The sequence below is a fragment of the Tamandua tetradactyla genome, chromosome 12 (assembly GCF_023851605.1).
Source record: "Tamandua tetradactyla isolate mTamTet1 chromosome 12, mTamTet1.pri, whole genome shotgun sequence".
Lineage (NCBI taxonomy): Eukaryota > Metazoa > Chordata > Mammalia > Pilosa > Myrmecophagidae > Tamandua > Tamandua tetradactyla.
The window spans coordinates 64652870-64674518 of record NC_135338.1 but is presented as its reverse complement, the minus strand read 5'-3'; the positions used below and the strand labels follow the sequence as shown (position 1 = coordinate 64674518).

General features: G+C 38.8%; 1 protein-coding gene across 17 annotated transcripts in view; it reads right to left on the bottom strand.

The window, feature by feature from the left end:
* Positions 1 to 21649, bottom strand: part of TRAF3 (TNF receptor associated factor 3) — a 187872-nt gene that overhangs the window by 35099 nt on the left and 131124 nt on the right. The window contains exon 1 of one of the 17 annotated variants that reach the window (XM_077123638.1): positions 473 to 1138. The exons of the other annotated variants lie outside the window; for them this stretch is intronic. The gene's annotated coding sequence lies outside the window, so the exon portion shown is untranslated. Of the gene's footprint in view, positions 1 to 472; positions 1139 to 21649 lie in introns of those variants that run through there. 17 annotated transcript variants of the gene reach the window in all.

Genomic DNA, 21649 nt, shown 5'->3' with positions numbered 1-21649 from the left:
AACTAAGTCAAGTGTGAGTACATCGTCTTGTACAAAGAGCAAACAGCTTCAGAAAAGTGGAAATGCCTTACAGGTGCGTTTCTTTTAGTACTAAGTAATACACAAAAATCCTTCCTGACTTAATACGTAATATGAACAAGACACGATCAAATATGCTTTATTCCTCTCTCCTTTACTCAAGTGTAATTCAGTTAACTTCACTATTTAAAAAAAACTTCTAAAAATACACTTTAAATTCTATTTTTAAGATTCTTAAAAATACAGTTATGGCTTTGTGGTATTATAACTTCAAATTCTATGCATCGTTCCCATATTTTGGCTGAAATAATGGCCATTCTCAGCCAGTTCACTTCCCCATTGGCCTCATTGTCGGGGGACACTGCGCAGCACGGTGTGGGGTGGCACAGTCATGTGGCAATGGTATCGCAGTCAGGCCTGGGCTCAGTGTCTCTGTCACTCACACAGAACTTACTTCAATTGGCATCAGTCTCCAGAACCCCACGTCACTTTTCTTAGACTACCCTTCCAAGAGTGCCTCCACAGAACTCATATTCAGATCTCACATAATCAATGTCCTCCACCAGCCCCATCTGTTCTCGGCTAACCTGAAACAACATGATTTGGGGCTTCACATCATGGGTATGCACGCCCTAACCCAGGATGTTCTACAAGGAGGGCAGGCAGGAGGCTAGGGTCCCCATCTGAACATGAGAAGGCTGGAGTTCAGGGGGTGACAGGACTCCCAGGACAGGGGCTGGCAAAGGCCCCCTGGGAGTCAGGAGGTCCCCTGAGCCCCTTTGGTGCAGGCTCTGTTAATGCATATGGTTACAGATCTACCATGTGGACTGCTGGTTGTTTCCTACCTGCAGGTCCCATTAATGTGCAAAGTCTGTACTTCTAGGAATAAATCCACAAAGATGCCAGCCTGAGCAGCTCTGCTAGCTGAGACCCTGAGGTCAAGTAAATTATAACAAATAAGGTTATAGGCCCAGAGTTCAGGGGCATAGTGTCAGTGGCTTTGAAACAGGGACTCCAGCCAGGGCTGCCAAATCCAGCACATGCCACCACTGGAACTGTGGGAGGAGTGGCATGCACCCAATGAACACTTCTCCTATGTGGTCAATGGATCTAGTGGCCACAGACTCTGCCCCCGGGATGACAACCAGGGAAAGCTACAGGCTGAAAACAAAAAACAGAAGGGAGAGGCTTGGAGGAGAGTGTAGAAATGAAAAATATCAGTATGGGTAACTAAAAGGGTAAAAAAAAAAAAAAAGGAGACAAGAATAAGTTATGGCATATAGAAGCCAAAGGATAAAGTGATTGAAGGAAGTACTATTTTTACAGTATTAACATTCATGGATGTAAACTTCCCAATCAAGATACAGAAAGGCAAACTGGATTAAATAAAATATGATCCATTTATATGCTGTCCACAAGAGACTCACCTTAGACTCAAAGACACAAATACATTGAAAGAGAACAGATGGAAAAAGATACCGCATTCAATATATTTCTTATGGGATTTTTTTTTTGCATAATAAAATATTCTAAAATTGATTGTCGTCATGAATGTAGAACTATGTTTTGATACTTTGAACCATTGATTGTATGCTCTGGAAGGATTGTACAGTGTGTGACTCTCAATAAAACTGCTTAGATAAATTTTTAAAAAGCAACAGAGAAGCAACAAAACCAAAAATTGGCTCATAGAGAAAAAACAATAAAACTGATAAACTCTTAGACAGACTGAAATAGAAAAAAAAGAGAGAAGATGTCAACAAGTAAAATCAGAAGTCTTGAGTGGGTATATTATTACTGACCCCACAGAAATAATAATGATCATAAGAGTATACTATGAAAAACTGTATGCCAACAAACCAAACAACATAGATTAAATAGACAATTTCCTAGACACACACGAACAATGTGCACTGAGCTAGAGGATATAGAAAGCCTCAACAAACCAATCACAGGAGATTGAGACAGTCATCAAAAACATCCCAAGAAAGAAAAGCCAGGACCAGGTAAGTGGCTTCACATTTGAGTTCTACCAATAATTCCAAGAATTAATACCAATCCTGATCAAATTCTTCCAAAGAATTGAAAAGGAGGGAACACAATCTAACACATTCTATAAAGCCAGTATCACCTTAATACTAGAGCCAGAAAAGAATTACAGACCAATTTCTCTTATATCTATATTGATGTAAAAATCCTCAACAAAATATTAGCAAATCAAATCCAACAAGACATATTAAGAGAATTATGCACCATGATCAAGGGGTTTTATCCCAGGTGTGCAATAAAATCAATTAATGCAATGTACCACACCAACAAATCGAAGGAGAAAAATCACATGATCATCTTGATTCATGCAGAAAAGACATTTATCTAAGTCCAGCATCCTTTCTTCATATAAACACTTCAAAAGACAAACAGAAGGAAACTTTCTCAACATGACAAAGGGCATATATGAAAAATCCACAGCTAACACCGAACACAATGGTAGACAAATGAAAGCTTTCCTTAAAGATCTGGAACAAGACAAGGATGCCTACTTTTACCAAAATTCAACATCATTCTAGATGTTCTAGCTGGAATAATTAGGAAAAAAAAATAAAATGCATGCAAATAGGAAAGAAAGAAGTAAAACTTCCACTGTTTGCAGATGGCATGATCCTATAGTTAGGGTCCCGAAAAACCTACAACAAAGCAACTACAGCTAATAAGTGAATTAATAGAGTGCTGGGATAAAAGATCAGCATGCAAAATCATTAGTGTTTCTATACACCAATAATGAGCAATCTGAGGAGAAAATTAAGAAAAAAGTCTTTTTACAGTACCAACTGAAAAAATCAAATACCTAGGAATAAATTTAACAGAGGATATGAAGGATCTATACACAGAAAACTACAAAACATTGCTAAAAGAAATAAAAGAAAACATAAATAAATAGAAGGACATTCTATGTTCATGGACTGGAAGCCTAAATATAGCGAAGATGTCAATTCTACCCTAAGTGATTTACAGATTCAATGCAATCTCTATAAAAATTCCAACAACTACTTTGCTGAAATGGAAAAACCAATCATCAAATTTATTTGGAAGGGCAAGGGGCCCCCAATAGCCAAAAACATCTTGAGAAAGAAGAACAAAGATGGAGGACTAAGACTTCCTAAATTTAAAGCATGTTATAGAACTTCAGTGGTCAAACAAATAGTACTGGCTAAAGGTATATATATTGATCAATAGAATCAAAATGAGAGTGCAGAAATAGACATATCTATGATCAACTGATATTTGACAATGCTGCCAAACCCAATCAACTGGGACAGAACTGTCTCTTCAACAAATGGTGCTGGGAGAAGTGGATATTCATTTCCAAAAGAATGAAAGAGGACACCTATCTCATACCTTATACAAACATTAACTCAAAATGGATCAAATACCTAATATAAGAACAAGCGCCATAAAACTCCTATAGGAAAACGTAGGGGAAGCATCTTCAAGATTTTGTGGTAAGAGGTGGTTTCTTAGACTTGACACCCAAAGCACAAGCAATGAAAGAAGAAATAGATGAATGTGACCTCCTCAAAAGGAACTACTTTGTGCTTCAAAGAAGTTTGTCATGACATTGAAGAGGCAGCCTACTCAATGGGACAGTATATTTGGAAACTTCATATATGATAAGGGTTTAATATCCAGAAGATAAAAGGAAATCCTAAAACTCAACATTAAAGACAAACAACCCAATCTAAAAATGAGCAAAATACCTGAACAGGCATTTTTCCAAAGAGAAAACACAAATGATAAAAAGGTTATGAAAAGGTACTCAACAACATTAGCTGTTAGGGAAATGGAAATTGAAACCACAGTGAGATCTCATTTCACACCTACTAGTATGGCTGTGTTCTAGTTTGCTAGCTGCCAGAATGCAACACACCAGAGACGGATTGGCTTTTAATAAAAGGGGATTTATTTTGTTGGTTCTTCACAGGAAAGGCAGCTAACTTTCCACCGAGGTTCTTTCTTACGTGGAAGGCACAAGATGGTCTCTGCTGGTCTTCTCTCCAGGCCCCTGGGTTCCAAGAACTTTCCCCGGGGTGACTTCTTTCTGCATCTCCAAAGGCCTGGGCTGAGCTGCTAGTGCTGAGATGAGGAATGCCGAGCTGCTTGGCTGTGCTACATTGCGTTCTCTCATTTAAGCACCAGCCAATTAAGTCAAACGTCACTCATTGCAGCAGACACGCCTCCTAGCCGACTGCAGATGTAATTAGCAACAGATGAAATTCACCTACCATTGGCTCATGTCCACAGCAACAGAACTAGGTGCCTTCACCTGGCCAAGTTGACAACTAATCTAACTACCACAGGCTGGTATACAAAACCCCCAGAAAACTACAAGTTTTGGAGAGGATGTGAAGAAATAGGGACAGTTATTCACTTGTGGTGGGAATTTAGAATGATGCAACTACTGTGTAAGAAAATGGGGCGGTTCCTCAGGAAGCTAAGAATAGAACTGCCATATGACCCACCAATCCCACTACAAGCTATATAACATAGGCAGGAATGCGAACAGGTATTTGCATTATTCACAAATGATAAAAGATGGAAACAACCCAACTGCCCACCAACTGATGAATAGATAAAAATATGTGGTAATTATCAACCATGGAATATTATTCAGCTATAAAAAGAAGTGAAGTACTGATATATGCAACAACATGGATGAACCTTAAGGACATTATGTTAAGTGAAACAAGACACATACAAAAAGTCATATATTGTATGATCTCACTAATATGAAGTAATTATAGTGAGCAAACTCATGGAATTAAAAATCTAGAATATAGGTTACCAGGATATAAAATGAGAGTAGAGAATAATTTGTACACAAATTTTAAAAGGTTGATTGTAAACATTTGGAAATGTATAAAATGATAGCACATTACTGTGAATGTAATTAACAGCACTGAATTACAGCTACAATTTTGGTTGAAAGGGGAAATTTAGGGCCATGTTTATCACTAGAAAGAAAACTAGAGGTTAAAACATGGGACTGCATAACCTACTAAACCCTGTTATAGTGATGACTGGTTAACTGTGCAAATATAAGAATGTTCTTACATGAATTAGAATAAATATATGTCACCGTTATAAGATCTTAATAATAGGGTGGCCAGTGGGAAAAATTAATTAATACAAACTATGGACTATATTTAACAGCAATATTGTAACATTTCTTCATAAGATTCTATACCAATGCTAAGTGTCAATAATAAGGATGTATAAGGGGTATGGTATTTTTCTTTCTGGAGCAATGAGAATGGTCTCAAATTGATTGTGGTGATGAATGCACAACTCTGTGATTATACCAAAAGGCAGTGACTGTACGCTTTGGATAGAGTGTACAGTGTGTGAATAAAATTGTTAAAATAAATAAATAAATAAATAAGGTTACAAAAGAGCTGAATCAAGTTCCTGAAGAAACATCAGTTTCAATGGAAATTATAATATGCATTAAAAAATTGACTAATGACTTTATATACTTGTTAACATTTCTCTAAAGCACAAACTGAATGTATTCAGATGGATGGGTGGCTTCTCTTTTCTTTGGTATACTTTTCATGATTATCTGCATTACCTGTGAGTATGCCTTTGTAATAAAGAACACACTCTGACCAAAGCTGAGATTGACTGCATGTGTGGACTCCCCCTGGGGCCAGCTCTTTTCAGACCTTCTTCCCAAGGACTCTGCCCGAGCTCCAGCTCCCTGGCTGCCAACCACTATTTCACCTCTTGCCCACCTTCACCCATCCTCAGCCTGGTGAGCAGCACCCAGTCTGTATGGCTGGGTATACATCCAAACATGCTTCAGGCAGGGATCCAAATCTGGACCAGGCCAAGGAGCTCAGGGCAGATCGGCTGCCCAGGCACTAACCCAACTCTCTCGGCCTGGTGGGGCAGTAGGCTCAGACCTCCCATTAAAATTAACTTGAAATTAAACATTTTTTTTTTTTTCAAAATGACCTCAACAGGCTAGCAGACCTCTGCTTACAAGCTTGTCGATAACGACTGAGTATCCTAAGATGCTAATCCATCTCCTTCAGCTTGCTGAGAAGGAAAGGTGGCCAGTGCGGACCCTGTTCTAGAAAAGAGGTTCCCTGAGGGCTGGGCGGGAACTGTTCTGCTTCCCACTGGCCTCCTCTCCCACCTGGCCCAGCTTACTCCAGCCCTCTTAGAATGAGCACCCCTGATACCTGAAGGCCCCTAGAACGCAAGCTCCTGAAGGAGTGTGGGGTGTCATCTGTTTTGGTGACAACAAACCCCACCACCTAAAAGAGTGGCTGACAGAGAAAAGGTGCTCGGTACATATTCACTGAACTCACAGACTGATGGAAAGGGATAGTCAAAGCCACAAAGAACAGACAATTTCTTGTTTCAAGCCAATTTTTCCAGAAGCAGAAAATACTTTAATTTTTTGGATATGATGTTATAGCTTCATGTACTGAAACACCCTGCTTAGATTATAAACTATTCACTATTTGGTTTATTATTTTACCCTTTTGTGCTTCAGAAAATATATATATTTTTAATTAGAAATGCTTAGCTCTTTAGAGGTGAATTCCTATTTCAAATAAGAGGGAAACTTAGGATAAAGCTCATGATAAATACATTTATATACTTAAAACATGTCATACTCAGTACAAACCTAAAGTTTTGGATTCCCTGTTTTTATGGAATTCTGAAAGAAATGAATAGGTACAAAAGGTAACCCAAGCATATAAGTAAAAATACACAACACAACCCTATACTAAATGGGCACAGGAAAACCAAGTCTGGCAGGTAGGTAACGTGGGGCACTAACGTGGCTCCCTTGTAATGTGGGGTATGACGTGGCTCCCCCATAACATGGGGTACAACATGGCTCCCCTGTAACGTGGGTGTGCCAGTTTGAAAGGATGTATGTACCCTAGAAAAACAACGTTTCAATCCTAATCCCATTTTGTTAAGACAACCGTTTCTTCTAATCACTATTCAGTACTGTATGTTTGAACTTGTAATTAGATCATCTTCCTGGAGATGTAATTCAATCAAGAGTGGTTGTTAAACTGGATTAGGTGGAGACGTGTTTCCACCCATTCCGGTGGGTCTTGATTAGTTTATTGGAATCCTATAAAAGAGGGAACATTTTGGAGAATGAAAGAGATTTAGAGAGAGCAGAGCAGAACGACATAGCCACAAGAAGCAGAGTCTACCAGCCAGCGACCTTTGGAGATGAAGAAGGAAAACGCCTCCCAGGTTGCTGGAGAGGAAGCTAGCAGATGACGCCGTGTTTGCCATATGCCCTTCCAGATGAGAGAGAAACCCTGACCATGTTTACCATATGCCTTTCCACTTGAGAGAGAAACTCTGAACTTCGTCAGCCTTCTTGAATCAAGGCTTTCCCCAGATACCTTAAATTGGACATTTCTATAGACTTGCTTTAATTGGGATATTTTCTTGGCCTTAGAATTGTAAACTAGCAACTTATTAAACTCTGCCTTTTAAAAGCCATTCATTCTGTTTCTGGTATATTGCATTTCAGCAGCTAGTAAACTAGAACAGCGGGGTATTACATAGCTCCCCTGTAATTCTGGGTACGAAGTAGCTCTCCCATAATGTGGGGCACCAAAATGACTCCCCTATAATGTGGGGTACTACATGGCTCCCCTGTAACATGGGGGTTTGATGTGGCTCCCCCATAATGTGGGGCACTTACATGAGCATCTCTGCAAACAGGTCTCTAGGGCCTCTCATAACACTGCCTAGCCTCTCTCTCACATCCAGTCTCACATACAACCTATTCCTCAGCTAAGCCTCTGGTCTGGTAACAATCCTTCAGGGAAGGATCAATGGTGCTTGGGTAGCAGGGACAAGGAAAAACAGACTTGCTCCAGTATTCACAAGAGAAAAAAGAAGCATAAGAAAACAATCCCAATGTGAAATGTCCAGGGAAGGTAAATTCACAAGGACAACAGATTAGTGGGTGCCAGGGGCTGGGGGCAGATGGGGAAGGAATGGGCAATAACTATTAACTGGTCAGGGTTTCCTGTCTGAGTGACAAAAATGTTGTGGAAGGAGTGGTGATGGTTTCACCACTCTGTTAATATACTAAAAAGAGGTGTACACTTTAAAAGAGTGAATTTTATGGGATGTGAATTATATTTCAATTTTCAAAAACTATCCAAAGAATATTACAATGGTCCATTTAAGGTTGGCTAACCTGTGATGTTTATATAAATCATATATTGTGCCATATTTTTAAAAATAAAATAAGGATTCTAAAACAAATTGTATGATTCCCGATGCTGTGGATATTGCCTAACATACAAGAGGATAAACAACATTTTCATATCACACCCTCAGAGAAAAACAAACTGAGACATGAGGGTACAGAGCGAAAAAACCAGTACCAGATTCCTCTCAACTATGTGAGGTAAATCTCACTCCTTATGGTTGGTGTCTCTGCACACACGCCCAGCGACTGTCAATGCACACGCTAGAAAACATACGTCTTCTTTTTTCCATGCCAATTGCTTCATATGTGTAAACTGTACATCTTGGGGATATGTGGGTGGCTTCCCCAGTTGGATCTGGGGTAGGATTTCAATTCTATCAGAGAAAGAGCAGCAGCAGACTCTGCCCCATTAAGTGGTCACAGGGGGAATGGGAGCTCAGGGATCTAGGGGAGCCTGGACATCACTGCAGAAGGGCTTTAGAAAGGCTGGCAGGCCCTCCCCTGATGCAGTTACTTGGGCACCGCAGTCAACCCCTCGGCACATCATAAGTCCATTCTCAGTGTGTTCAGACATCAGTGAGTGAATACAGGTGGAATCTCTCTGAAAACAGCCCTAAGCCCACAGAGAAAGTACAACCTACAAGTCAGAGCAGGAAGTCTGACAAGGAGAAGGATGGTTCCTCACCCAGGCTGTTCAAAGCTTTTGTATAAACGCCCCTTCTCAGCAATTATGCATGAAAAAGAAATAAAAGGAATCCAGTTCGGAAAAGAAGAAGGTAAAACTATCTCTATGTGCAGATGGCATACTCTTGTATATAGAAAATCCTAAGGAATCAAGTAAAAACTAGTTGAGCTAATAATGTGTTTATCAGTGTTGTACGATTTAAGATGTATATATATGTTCTAGTTTGATAGCTACCAGAATGCAATATACCAGAAATGGAATGGCCTTCAAAAAGGAGAATTTAATAAGTTGCTAGTTCACAGTTCTAAGGTCAAGAAAATGCCCAAATTAAAGCAAGTCTAAAGAAATGTCCAATCTAAGGCATCCAGGGAAAGATACCTTGGTTCAAGAAGCCCGATGAAGTTCAGGATTTCTCTCTCAAGTGAAAAGGCACATGGCAAACATAGTCAGGGCTTCTTTCTCAGCTGGAAGGGCACATGGCGAACACGGCATCATCTGCTAGCTTTCTCTCCTGGCTTCCAGTTTCATGAAGCTCCCTGGGAGGCATTTTCCTTCTTCATCTCCAAAGGTCACTGGCTGGTAGACTCTCTGCTTTGTGGTGCTGCAGCATTCTCTGCTCTCTCCAAATCTCTTTCATTCTCCAAAATGTTTCCTCTTTTATAGGACTCCAGAACTTATCAAGACCCACCCAAATGGGTAGAGACATGTCACCTAATCCAGTTTATCAATCACTCTCGATTAAATCACATCTCCAGGTAGATGATCTGATTACACTTTCAAACATACAGTACTGAATAGTGATTAGAAGAAACAGCTGCCTTTACAAAGGGATTAGGATTAAAACATGGCTTTTCTAGGGGACATATATCCTTTCAAACCAGCATATTCCTCCCTCTGGACTCTAAAAAAGACATGTTTTACCCATATACAAATTCCATTACAATATCAGAAAACTTTAAAACATTTCAGTAACGATTAAATGCAATACAGGTTAAAACCAGTACAAAGCCTCATCAAAGTTAGTTACAAGTGTGGCCTGTGCTCAGGCAAATTTTCCTCTGTCTCTGGACTTTTGAAAACTCATAACAAGTTGTAGTTATATATTGGGATTAGGATTAAAACATGGCTTTTCTAGGGGACACACATCCTTTCAAACCAGCAAATAAGAAGTTATTTGCTGCCAACATACAAAGGAGGAATAGTCATGGGATACATATATGCATTTCCATAAGGAAGAAGGAATACAGGGGTCACTGGACCCATACAGTTTTGAAAACCTGCAGGGCAAAGTCCATTAGATTTAATGTGCCTTAAAATCAGGTAGTGTGAGACCTCCAACTTCATTTTTCTTTCTCAGGATATTTTTAGCTATTCGGGGCACCCTGCCCTTTCAGATAAATTTGGTTATTTGCTTTTCTATTTCTGAAGAGTAAGCTTTTGGGGTTTTTAATTGATATTGCATTGAATCTATAAATCAATTTAGGTAGAATTAACATCTTAACTATATTTAGTCTTCTAATACATGAACATGATACACCCTTCCACTTATTTTGGTCTTCTGTGATTTCTTTTAGCAATTTCTTGTAGTTTTCTTTGTATAGGTCTTTTGTATCATTAAATTTATTTCTAAATATTTTACTCTTTTGGTTGCAATTATAAATGGAATTTTCTTCTTGATTTCCCCTCAGATTGGTCATTACTAGTGTATCAAAACACTACAGATTTTTGAGTGCTGACCTTGTAACCTGCCACTTTGCTGTACTCATTTATTAGCTCTAGTAGTTTTTCTGTGGATTTTTCGGGGTTTTCGACACATAGTATCATATCATCTGCAAACAGTGAGAGTTTTACTTCTTCCTTTCCAATTTTGATGCCTTGTATTTCTTTTTCTTATCTAATTGCTCTGGTTAGAACTTCCAACACAATGCTGAATAACAATAGTGATAGTGGACATCTTTTTTTTTTTAACATTTTCCCTCTATTATTTATTTTTATTCCATACGTTCTACTTGTCTGTTGGCAAGGTAGATAAAAGGAGCATCAGACACAAGGTTTTCACAATCAAACAGTCACACTGTGAAAGCTATATCATTATACAATCATCTCAAGGAAACATGGCTACTGGAAAACAGCTCCACATTTTCAGGCAGTTCCCTCCAGCCTCTCCATTACATCTTGAATAACAAGGTGATATCTACTTAATGCGTAAGAATAACCTCCAGGATAACCTCTCCACTCTCTTTGGAATCTCTCAGTCATTGACACTTTGTCTCATTTCACTCTTCCCCCTTTTGGTTGAGAAGGTTTTCTCAATTCTTTGATGCTGAGTCTCAGCTCATTCTAGGGTTTTCTCAATCCCCCCTTGATGCTGAGTCTCAGCTCATTTTAGGATTTCTGTCCCACGTTGCCAAGGTCCACACCCCCGGGAGTCATGTCCCACATAGACACGGAGAGGGTGGTGAGTTTGCTTGTTGTGTTGGCTGGAGAGAGAGGCCACATTTGAGCAACAAAAGAGGTTCTCTTGGGGGTGAGATAGTAGACATCTCTGTCTTGCTCCTGATCTTATAGGGAAAGTTTTCAGTTTTTCCCCATTGAGGATGATTTTAGCTGTGGGTTTTTCATATATTCCCTTTATCATGTTGAGGAAGTTCCCTTCCATTCCTATACTTTGAAGTGTTATCAACAAAAAAGGACTTTGAATTTTTTCAAGTGCCTTTTCTGCATTGAGATGATCATGTGTTTTTTCTGCTTTGATTTGTTGATATGGTGTTTTTACATTAATTGATTTTCTTATGTTGAGCCATCCTTGCATACCTGGGATGAATCCTACTCAGTCATGGTATATAATTCTTTTAAAGTGCTGCTGGATTCGATTTGCAAGAATTTTGTTGAGGATTTTCACATCTATATTCATTAAAGAGATTTGTCTGTAATTTTCTTTTTTTTTTTTTTTTTTTTTTTTTAATTTGTGCAAGGTACTGTTCAAAGTACTTTATGTTTATTTTTTATTTTTTTATTTTTTTTTTTTGATATTTTTTTTTATTAATTAAAAAAAGAATTAACAAAACAATTAGAAATCATTCCAATCTACATGTACAATCAGTAATTCTTAATAACATCACATAGTTGCATATTCATCATTTCTTAGTACATTTGCATCGATTTAGGAAAAGAAATAAAAAGACAACAGAATAAGAATTAAAACAATAGAAAGAAAAAAAACAAAAAAAACAAAAACAAAAAACCTATACCTCACATGCAGCTTCATTCAGTGTTTTAACATAATTGCATTACAATTGGGTAGTATTGTGCTGTCCATTTCTGAGTTTTTATATCCAGTCCCGTTGTACAGTCTGTATCCCTTCATCTCCAATTATCCCTTCTCTTTTTTTTTTTTTTTTTAATTAACGGAAAAAAAGAAATTAACCCAACATTTAGAGATCATACCATTATACACATGCAATCATTAATTCTTAACATCATCACATAGATGCATGATCATCATTTCTTAGTACATTTGCATTGGTTTAGAAGAACTAGCAACATAACCGAAAAAGATATAGAATGTTAATATAGAGAAAAAAATAAAAGTAATAATAGTAAAATCAAAACAAAACAAAACAAAACAAAACAAAAACCTATAGCTCAGATGCAGCTTCATTCAGTGTTTTAACATGATTACTTTACAATTAGGTATTATTGTGCTGTCCATTTTTGAGTTTTTGTATCTAGTCCTGTTGCACAGTCTGTATCCCTTCAGCTTCAATTACCCATTGTCTTACCCTGTTTCTAACTCCTGCTGAACTCTGTTACCAATGACATATTTCAAGTTTATTCTCGAATGTCCGTTCACATCAGTGGGACCATACAGTATTTGTCCTTTAGTTTTTGGCTGGATTCACTCAGCATAATATTCTCTAGGTCCATCCATGTTATTACATGGTTCATAAGTTTATCTTGTCTTAAAGCTGCATAATATTCCATCGTATGTATATACCACAGTTTGTTTAGCCACTCTTCTGTTGATGGAGATTTTGGCTGTTTCCATCTCTTTGCAATTGTAAATAATGCTGCTATAAACATTGGTGTGCAAATGTCCGTTTGTGTCTTTGCCCTTAAGTCCTTTGAGTAGATACCTAGCAATGGTATTGCTGGGTCGTATGGCAGTTCTATATTCAGCTTTTTGAGGAACCGCCAAACTGCCTTCCACAGTGGTTGCACCCTTTGACATTCCCACCAACAGTGGATAAGTGTGCCTCTTTCTCCGCATCCTCTCCAGCACTTGTCATTTTCTGTTTTGTTGATAATGGCCATTCTGGTGGGTGTGAGATGATATCTCATTGTGGTTTTGATTTGCATTTCTCTAATGGCCAGGGACATTGAGCATCTCTTCATGTGCCTCTTGGCCATCCGTATTTCCTCTTCTGAGAGGTGTCTGTTCAAGTCTTTTTCCCATTTTGTAATTGGGTTGGCTGTCTTTTTGTTGTTGAGATGAACAATCTCTTTATAAATTCTGGACACTAGACCTTTATCTGATATATCATTTCCAAATATTGTCTCCCATTGTGAAGGCTGTCTTTCTACTTTCTTGATGAAGTTCTTTGATGCACAAAAGTGTTTAATTTTGAGGAGTTCCCATTTATTTATTTCCTTCTTCAGTGCTCTTGCTTTAGGTTTAAGGTCCATAAAACCGCCTCCAGTTGTAAGATCCATAAGATATCTCCCAACATTTTCCTCTAACTGTTTTATGGTCTTAGACCTAATGTTTAGATCTTTGATCCATTTTGAGTTAACTTTTGTATAGGGTGTGAGAGATGGGTCTTCTTTCATTCTTTTGCATATGGATATCCAGTTCTCTAGGCACCATTTATTGAAGAGACTGCTCTGTCCCAGGTGAGTTGGCTTGACTGCCTTATCAAAGATCAAATGTCCATAGATGAGAGGGTCTATATCTGAGCACTCTATTCGATTCCATTGGTCGATATATCTATCTTTATGCCAATACCATGCTGTTTTGACCACTGTGGCTTCATAATATGCCTTAAAGTCAGGCAGCGCGAGACCTCCAGCTTCGTTTTTTTTCCTCAAGATGTTTTTAGCAATTCGGGGCACCCTGCCCTTCCAGATAAATTTGCTTATTGGTTTTTCTATTTCTGAAAAATAAGTTGTTGGGATTTTGATTGGTATTGCATTGAATCTGTAAATCAATATAGGTAGGATTGACATCTTAACTATATTTAGTCTTCCAATCCATGAACACGGTATGCCCTTCCATCTATTTAGGTCTTCTGTGATTTCTTTTAACAGTTTTTTGTAGTTTTCTTTATATAGGTTTTTTGTCTCTTTAGTTAAATTTATTCCTAGGTATTTTATTCTTTTAGTTGCGATTGTAAATGGGATTCGTTTCTTGATTTCCCCCTCAGCTTGTTCATTACTAGAGTATAGAAATGCTACAGATTTTTGAATGTTGATCTTGTAACCTGCTACTTTGCTGTACTCATTTATTAGCTCTAGTAGTTTTGTTGTGGATTTTTCTGGGTTTTCGACGTACAGTATCATATCGTCTGCAAACAGTGAAAGTTTTACTTCTTCCTTTCCAATTTTGATGCCTTGTATTTCTTTTTCTTGTCTAATTGCTCTGGCTAGAACCTCCAACACAATGTTGAATAATAGTGGTGATAGTGGACATCCTTGTCTTGTTCCTGATCTTAGGGGGAAAGTTTTCAATTTTTCCCCATTGAGGATGATATTAGCTGTGGGTTTTTCATATATTCCCTCTATCATTTTAAGGAAGTTCCCTTGTATTCCTATCTTTTGAAGTGTTTTCAACAGGAAAGGATGTTGAATCTTGTCGAATGCCTTCTCTGCATCAATTGAGATGATCATGTGATTTTTCTGCTTTGATTTGTTGATATGGTGTATTACATTAATTGATTTTCTTATGTTGAACCATCCTTGCATACCTGGGATGAATCCTACTTGGTCATGATGTATAATTCTTTTAATGTGCTGTTGGATACGATTTGCTAGAATTTTATTGAGGATTTTTGCATCTGTATTCATTAGAGAGATTGGTCTGTAGTTTTCTTTTTTTGTAATATCTTTGCCTGGTTTTGGTATGAGGGTGATGTTGGCTTCATAGAATGAATTATGTAGTTTTCCCTCCACTTCGATTTTTTTGAAGAGTTTGAAGAGAATTCGTACTAATTCTTTCTGGAACGTTTGGTAGAATTCACATGTGAAGCCATCTGGTCCTGGACTTTTCTTTTTAGGAAGCTTTTGAATGACTAATTCAATTTCTTTACTTGTGATTGGTTTGTTGAGGTCATCTATGTCTTCTTGAGTCCAAGTTGGTTGTTCATGTCTTTCCAGGAACCCATCCATTTCCTCTAAATTGTTGTATTTATTAGTGTAAAGTTGTTCATAGTATCCTGTTATTACCTCCTTTATTTCTGTGAGGTCAGTAGTTATGTCTCCTCTTCCATTTCTGATCTTATTTATTTGCATCCTCTCTCTTCTTCTTTTTGTCAATCTTGATAAGGGCCCATCAATCTTATTGATTTTCTCATAGAACCAACTTCTGGCCTTATTGATATTCTCTATTGTTTTCATGTTTTCAATTTCATTTATTTCTGCTCTAATCTTTGTTATTTCTTTCCTTTTGCTTGCTTTGGGGTTAGCTTGCTGTTCTTTCTCCAGTTCTTCCAAATGGATAGTTAATTCCTGAATTTTTGCCTTTTCTTCTTTTCTGATATAGGCATTTAGAGCAATAAATTTCCCTCTTAGCACTGCCTTTGCTGCGTCCCATAAGTTTTGATATGTTGTGTTTTCATTTTCATTCGCCTCGAGGTATTTGCTAATTTCCCTTGCAATTTCTTCTTTGACCCAGTCGTTGTTTAGGAGTGTGTTGTTGAGCCTCCACATATTTGTGAATTTTCTGGCACTCTGCCTATTATTGATTTCCAACATCATTCCTTTATGGTCCGAGAAAGTGTTGTGTAAGATTTCAATCTTTTTAAATTTGTTAAGACTTGCTTTGTGACCCAGCATATGGTCTATCTTTGAGAATGATCCATGAGCACTTGAGAAAAAGGTGTATCCTGCTGTTGTGGGATGTAATGTCCTATAAATGTCTATTAAGTCTAGTTCATTTATAGTAATATTCAGATTCTCTATTTCTTTGTTGATCCTCTGTCTAGATGTTCTGTCCCTTGATGAGAGTGGTGAGTTGAAGTCTCCAACTATTATGGTATATGAGTCTATTTCCCTTTTCAGTGTTTGCAGTATATTCCTCACGTATTTTGGGGCATTCTGATTCGGTGCGTAAATATTTATGATTGTTATGTCTTCTTGTTGAATTGTTCCTTTTATTAGTATATAGTGTCCTTCTTTGTCTCTTTTAACTGTTTTACATTTGAAGTCTAATTTGTTGGATATTAGTATAGCCACTCCTGCTCTTTTCTGGTTGTTATTTGCATGAAATATCTTTTCCCAACCACTTTCAACCTATGTTTATCTTTGAGTCTAAGATGTGTTTCCTGTAGACAGCATATAGAAGGATCCTGTTTTTTAATCCATTCTGCCAATCTATGTCTTTTGATTGGGGAATTCAGTCCATTGACATTTAGTGTTATTACTGTTTGGATAATATTTTCCTCTACCATTTTGCCTTTTGTATTATATATATCATATCTGATTTTCCTTCTTTCTACACTCTTTTCCATATCTCTCTCTTCTGTCTTTTTGTATCTGACTCTAGTGCTCCCTTTAGTATTTCTTGCAGAGCTGGTCTCTTGGTCACAAATTCTTTCAGTGACTTTTTGTCTGAGAATGTTTTAATTTCTCCCTCATTTTTGAAGGATAATTTTGCTGGATATAGGAGTCTTGGTTGGCAGTTTTTCTCTTTTAGTATTTTAAATATATCATCCCACTGTCTTCTAGCTTCCATGGTTTCTGCTGAGAAATCTACACAAAATCTTATTGGGTTTCCCTTGTATGTAATGGATTGCTTTTCTCTTGCTGCTTTCAAGATCTTCTCTTTCTCTTTGACCTCTGACATTCTAACTAGTAAGTGTCTTGGAGAACGCCTATTTGGGTCTAATCTCTTTGGGGTGCGCTGCACTTCTTGGATCTGTAATTTTAGGTCTTTCATAAGAGTTGGGAAATTTTCAGTGATAATTTCTTCCATTAGTTTTTCTCCTCCTTTTCCCTTCTCTTCTCCTTCTGGGACACCCACAACACGTATATTTGTGCGGTTCATATTGTCCTTGAGTTCCCTGATACCCTGTTCAAATTTTTCCATTCTTTTCCCTATAGTTTCTGTTTCTTTTTGGAATTCAGATGTTCCATCCTCCAAATCACTAATTCTATCTTCTGTCTCTTTAAATCTATCATTGTAGCTATCCATTATTTTTCTATGTTTGCTACTTTATCCTTCACTTCCATAAGTTCTGCGATTTGTTTTTTCAGTTTTTCTATTTCTTCTTTATGTTCAGCCCATGTCCTCTTCTTGTCCTCCCTCAATTTATCGATTTCATTTTTGAAGAGGTTTTCCATTTCTGTTCGTATATTCAGCATTAGTTGTCTCAGCTCTTGTGTCTCATTTGAGCTATTGGTTTGTTCCTTTGACTGAGCCATATTCTCAATCTTTTGAGCGTGGACAGTTATCTTCTGCTGCTGGCGTCTGGGCATTTATTCAGATTTCTCTTGGTGTTGGACCCAGCAAGGTTGTAATATTTTTCTGTGAAATCTCTGGGTTCTGTTTTTCTTATCCTGCCCAGTAGGTGGCGCTCGTGGCACCCGTTTGTCTGCGGGTCCCACCAGTAAAAGGTGCTGTGGGACCTTAAACTTTGGAAAACTCTCGCCGTCCTGAGGGTTCGCTAGCCGAAACGGCTTGAGCCGGCCCGGGGTCCGAACGCAGGGAGGGTTGCTGGTCGCCGCTGCCAGGGAAAGGGCCCGTCCGAATTTCCTAGTCGGCCCTGGGCAACAAGCGTGGCGGGAGGGTGCCAGCGGCAGCGGCCCGCCGGAGAGAGTGCACGTTCCCCGGGAGTCACGGGTTTGGAAGGGGCCTCCCCCACCCGTCACCGTTCTCCGCGGCCTGGGGGTTTCCGATCCAATTCTCTCAGTTGGTCCGGGGGCTGCGCGTGGTGTGGGCGCCAGCTGTCTTTGTTTCACGGGACCGCCTCTCCAATTCTCCCAGCCGGCCCGGGAAGGGGGAAGGGAGTAACTCCGGCCGCTTGCCACCCCGCCCGGTAAGGCCCGCGCGCGTCGGCGATCTCACCCGAGCTGCTTCTCTCAGCCAGCCAGCCGTTCCAGGATGGGGTACGCTGTCTTTTTTATCTCTGTTGTGGCTTTGGGCGCTTTCTGTATCGTTTCTACTCCCCTAGTAGGTGTCCTGGAGAAGAAACTAAGATCCGCGCGTCTTACTAAGCCGCCATCTTCCTGTAATTTTCTTTTTTTGTAATATCTTTGTCTGGCTTTGGTATGCGGGTAATGTTGGCTTCATAGAATGAGTTAGGTAGCCTTTCCCCCTCTTCAATATTTTTGAAGAGTTTGAGGAGGATTGGTACTAATTCTTTCTTGAATGTTTGGTAGATATCACATGTGAAGCCATCAGGTCCTGGACTTTTCTTTTTGGGGAGCTTCTTAATGACCGATTCAATTTCTTCACTCGTGATTGGTTTGTTAAGGTCATCTATTTTTTTCTCAAGTCAATGTTGGTTGCTCATGCCTTTCTAGGAAGTTGTCCATTTCATCTACATTGTCTAGTTTACTAGCATAAAGTTGTTCATAGTACCCTCTCATTATCTCCTTTATTTCTGTGGGGCCAATGGCTATGTCTCCTCTTCCACTGCTGATTTTATTTGCATCCTCTCTCTTCTTCTTTTTGTCAAGCTCACTAATGGTCCATCAATCTTATCGATTTTTTCAAAGAACCAAAGTCTGGTTTTGCTGATTTTCTCAATTGTTTTCATGTTCTCAATTTCATTTATTTCTGCTCTAATCTTCGTTATTTCTTTCTTTTTGATTGCTTTGGGGTTAGTTTGCTGTTCTTTTTCTAGTTCTTCCAAGTGGATAGTTAATTCCTCAATTTTTGCTCTTTCTTCTTTTCTCATATAGGCATTTGGGGCAATAAATGTCCCTCTTAGCATTGCCTTTGCTGCATCCCATAAATTTTGATATGTCGTGTTTTCATTTTCATTTGCCTCAAGATCTTTACTGATTTCTCTTGTAATTTCTTCCTTGACCCACTGGTTGTTTAAAAGTGTGTTGTTGTGCCTCCATATATTTGTGAATTTTCCGGCCCTGTGCCTGTTATTAATTTCCAGCTTCATTACTTTATGACCTGAGAAAGCATTTTGTATGATTTTAATCTTTTTAAATTTATTGAGAGTTGTTTTGTGACCCAGAATATGGTCTATCCTTGAGAATAATCCATGAGCACTTGAGAAAAAGGTGTATCCTGCTGTTGTGGGGTGTAATGCTCTATAGATGTCGGTTAAGTCTTTCCATAAGAAATCTATGCAGAAGTCTTATGGGCTTCCGTTGTATGTGATGTATTGCTTTTATCATGCTACTTTAAAGATTCTTTCTGCTTGACATCTGACATTCTGATTAGTAAGTGTCTTGGAGTATGTCTATTTGGATCTATTCTGTTTGGACTATGCTGCACTTCTTAGATTTATAATTTTATGTCTTTTACAACAGTTTTATAAGAGTTGGGAAATTTTCAGTGATAATTTCCTCCATTAGTTTTTCTCCTCCATTTCCCTTCTCTTCTCCTTCTGGGACACCCACAACACATATATTTGTGCACTTCACGTAGTCATTCAATTCCCCAAGTCCCTGCTCGTATTTTCCCATTCTTCTCCCTAGATTTTCTTTTGCCTCTCAGACTTCAGATGTCCCGCCTCCAGTTCAATAATCTTCTGCCTACTGAAATTTAACATTGTAGGTTTCCATTGTTTTTTTCTTCTCTTCCACTGTGCCTATCATTCCCATAAGTTTTGTGATTTGTGTTTTCAGACTTTTGATTTCTTCTTTTTGTGTGTTCCTTGCTTTCTTTATATTCTCCCTCAATTCATTGATTTGATTTTTGATGAAGTTTTCCATGTCTGTTAGAACATTCTGAATTAATTGTTTCAACTCCTGTATCTCATTTGAATTGTTGGTTAGTTCCTTTGACTGGGCCATATTTTCAATTCTCATAGTATGACTCATTTTTTCCTGGGGTCTAGGCATTTAACTTCCTTAATTAGTTTATTCTGGAAATTGTTTTCACTTTTTTTTTCACCTAGGGTTTTCTTGCTGGATGACTTTGTTATCTATCTGTTCTTTGACATTCAGTTCAGCTTATTCTGGACCTCTAGCTAAGGTTTTGTTTAACAGATCAGAATGCTTCAGTTCTTATTTTCTGCCTTGCCAGTACGGTGCTTTTTTTTTTTATCCCTCTTAGGAGGGTCTACTTAGGTACTATAGACCCCAGCCAGATTTTCCCAGACCAAACTGGCCTCCTGTCAGGAGGAAAGAATCACCTACATCAGTTTTCCCTGAGGGTGAGACCCAGCATGTTGAAAGACTTTCCTTTGAAACCTGTAGACTCTGTGTTTTTCCTATTCTGCCTAGTATGTGGCACTTGTTTGCCTGCAGGTCCCACCAGCATAAGGTTACGTGGTACCTTTAACTTCAGCAGACTCTCTCTGCTGGAGGCTGGTTGAGACAGAGGAGAGGTCGTAGGCTGTCTTTAATCACTTCAGTTTTCCAGACCCTGGGGTCTGAATTCTGTCAGGGAGGGATTCCACCTAAACTGGGCCCCATCCCTCTCCTGGGGAAAGTACAGCTTCCAGACAAATCCTCAAACAAGCTTAATCCTGCCCATGCCTGGGAAAGATGGAGCCTGAGAAGCCCTGCAGCTGTATCCAAAGAGCAGTCAAGCCACAGAAATACAGCCACAAAAAAGAAAAGGAAAAAAAAAAGTCCTTTACAGAGCAGGTCAAGAGCTTAAATTGGTACGTTGCTCTGTGTATCTCCTTTCCTTTTCAGGGCCCAGACCCTTTTAAGTATTTTGTGCTGTCCAATCCAAAAAAAACTTTTTTTTCTTTCTTTTTCCATCAGCCCTGGCTCCTCTGTGCCGGGGCAAAACCTACTAGCAATCTCAGCTTTTACTGGAGGCTCAGCTGAGCTCAGGTCCCTATTTTTAGTAGTCAGAATTTGTTAATTAATTCCACGATTGGAACTTGGTTGTGCTCAGCCCCAGGTGCTAGTAAAGTCTCTTTCCTTCCCCTCTGAGAAGCAGCGTGGAGGAGGGGGGCTGGCCGCTGCAGCCTGGGGATCTCATGGTTCTGGGTGGGCTCACAGCCAGTTCAGCTTGTCCAGACTGGGGTACATTGTGTGTCCGGCACTAATGTGGCCCAAAAGCAGTTGTTCTGTACTGTTCCTGGCTATTTACTAGCTGCTCTAGAAGACAAACTAAATCCCACACCTCACTAAGCTGCCATCTTGGCTCAATATCAATATATATATATTTAAAAGTACATTTCTATTCACTAAAAATAATCCAAAAATGAAATTAAGAATACAATCACATTTATAATAGCATCAAAAAGAGTAAAATACTTAGAAATAAATTTAACAAAAGAAGTGTAAAGCCTGTACAAAACACAGTTGGGAGAAATTAAACAAGA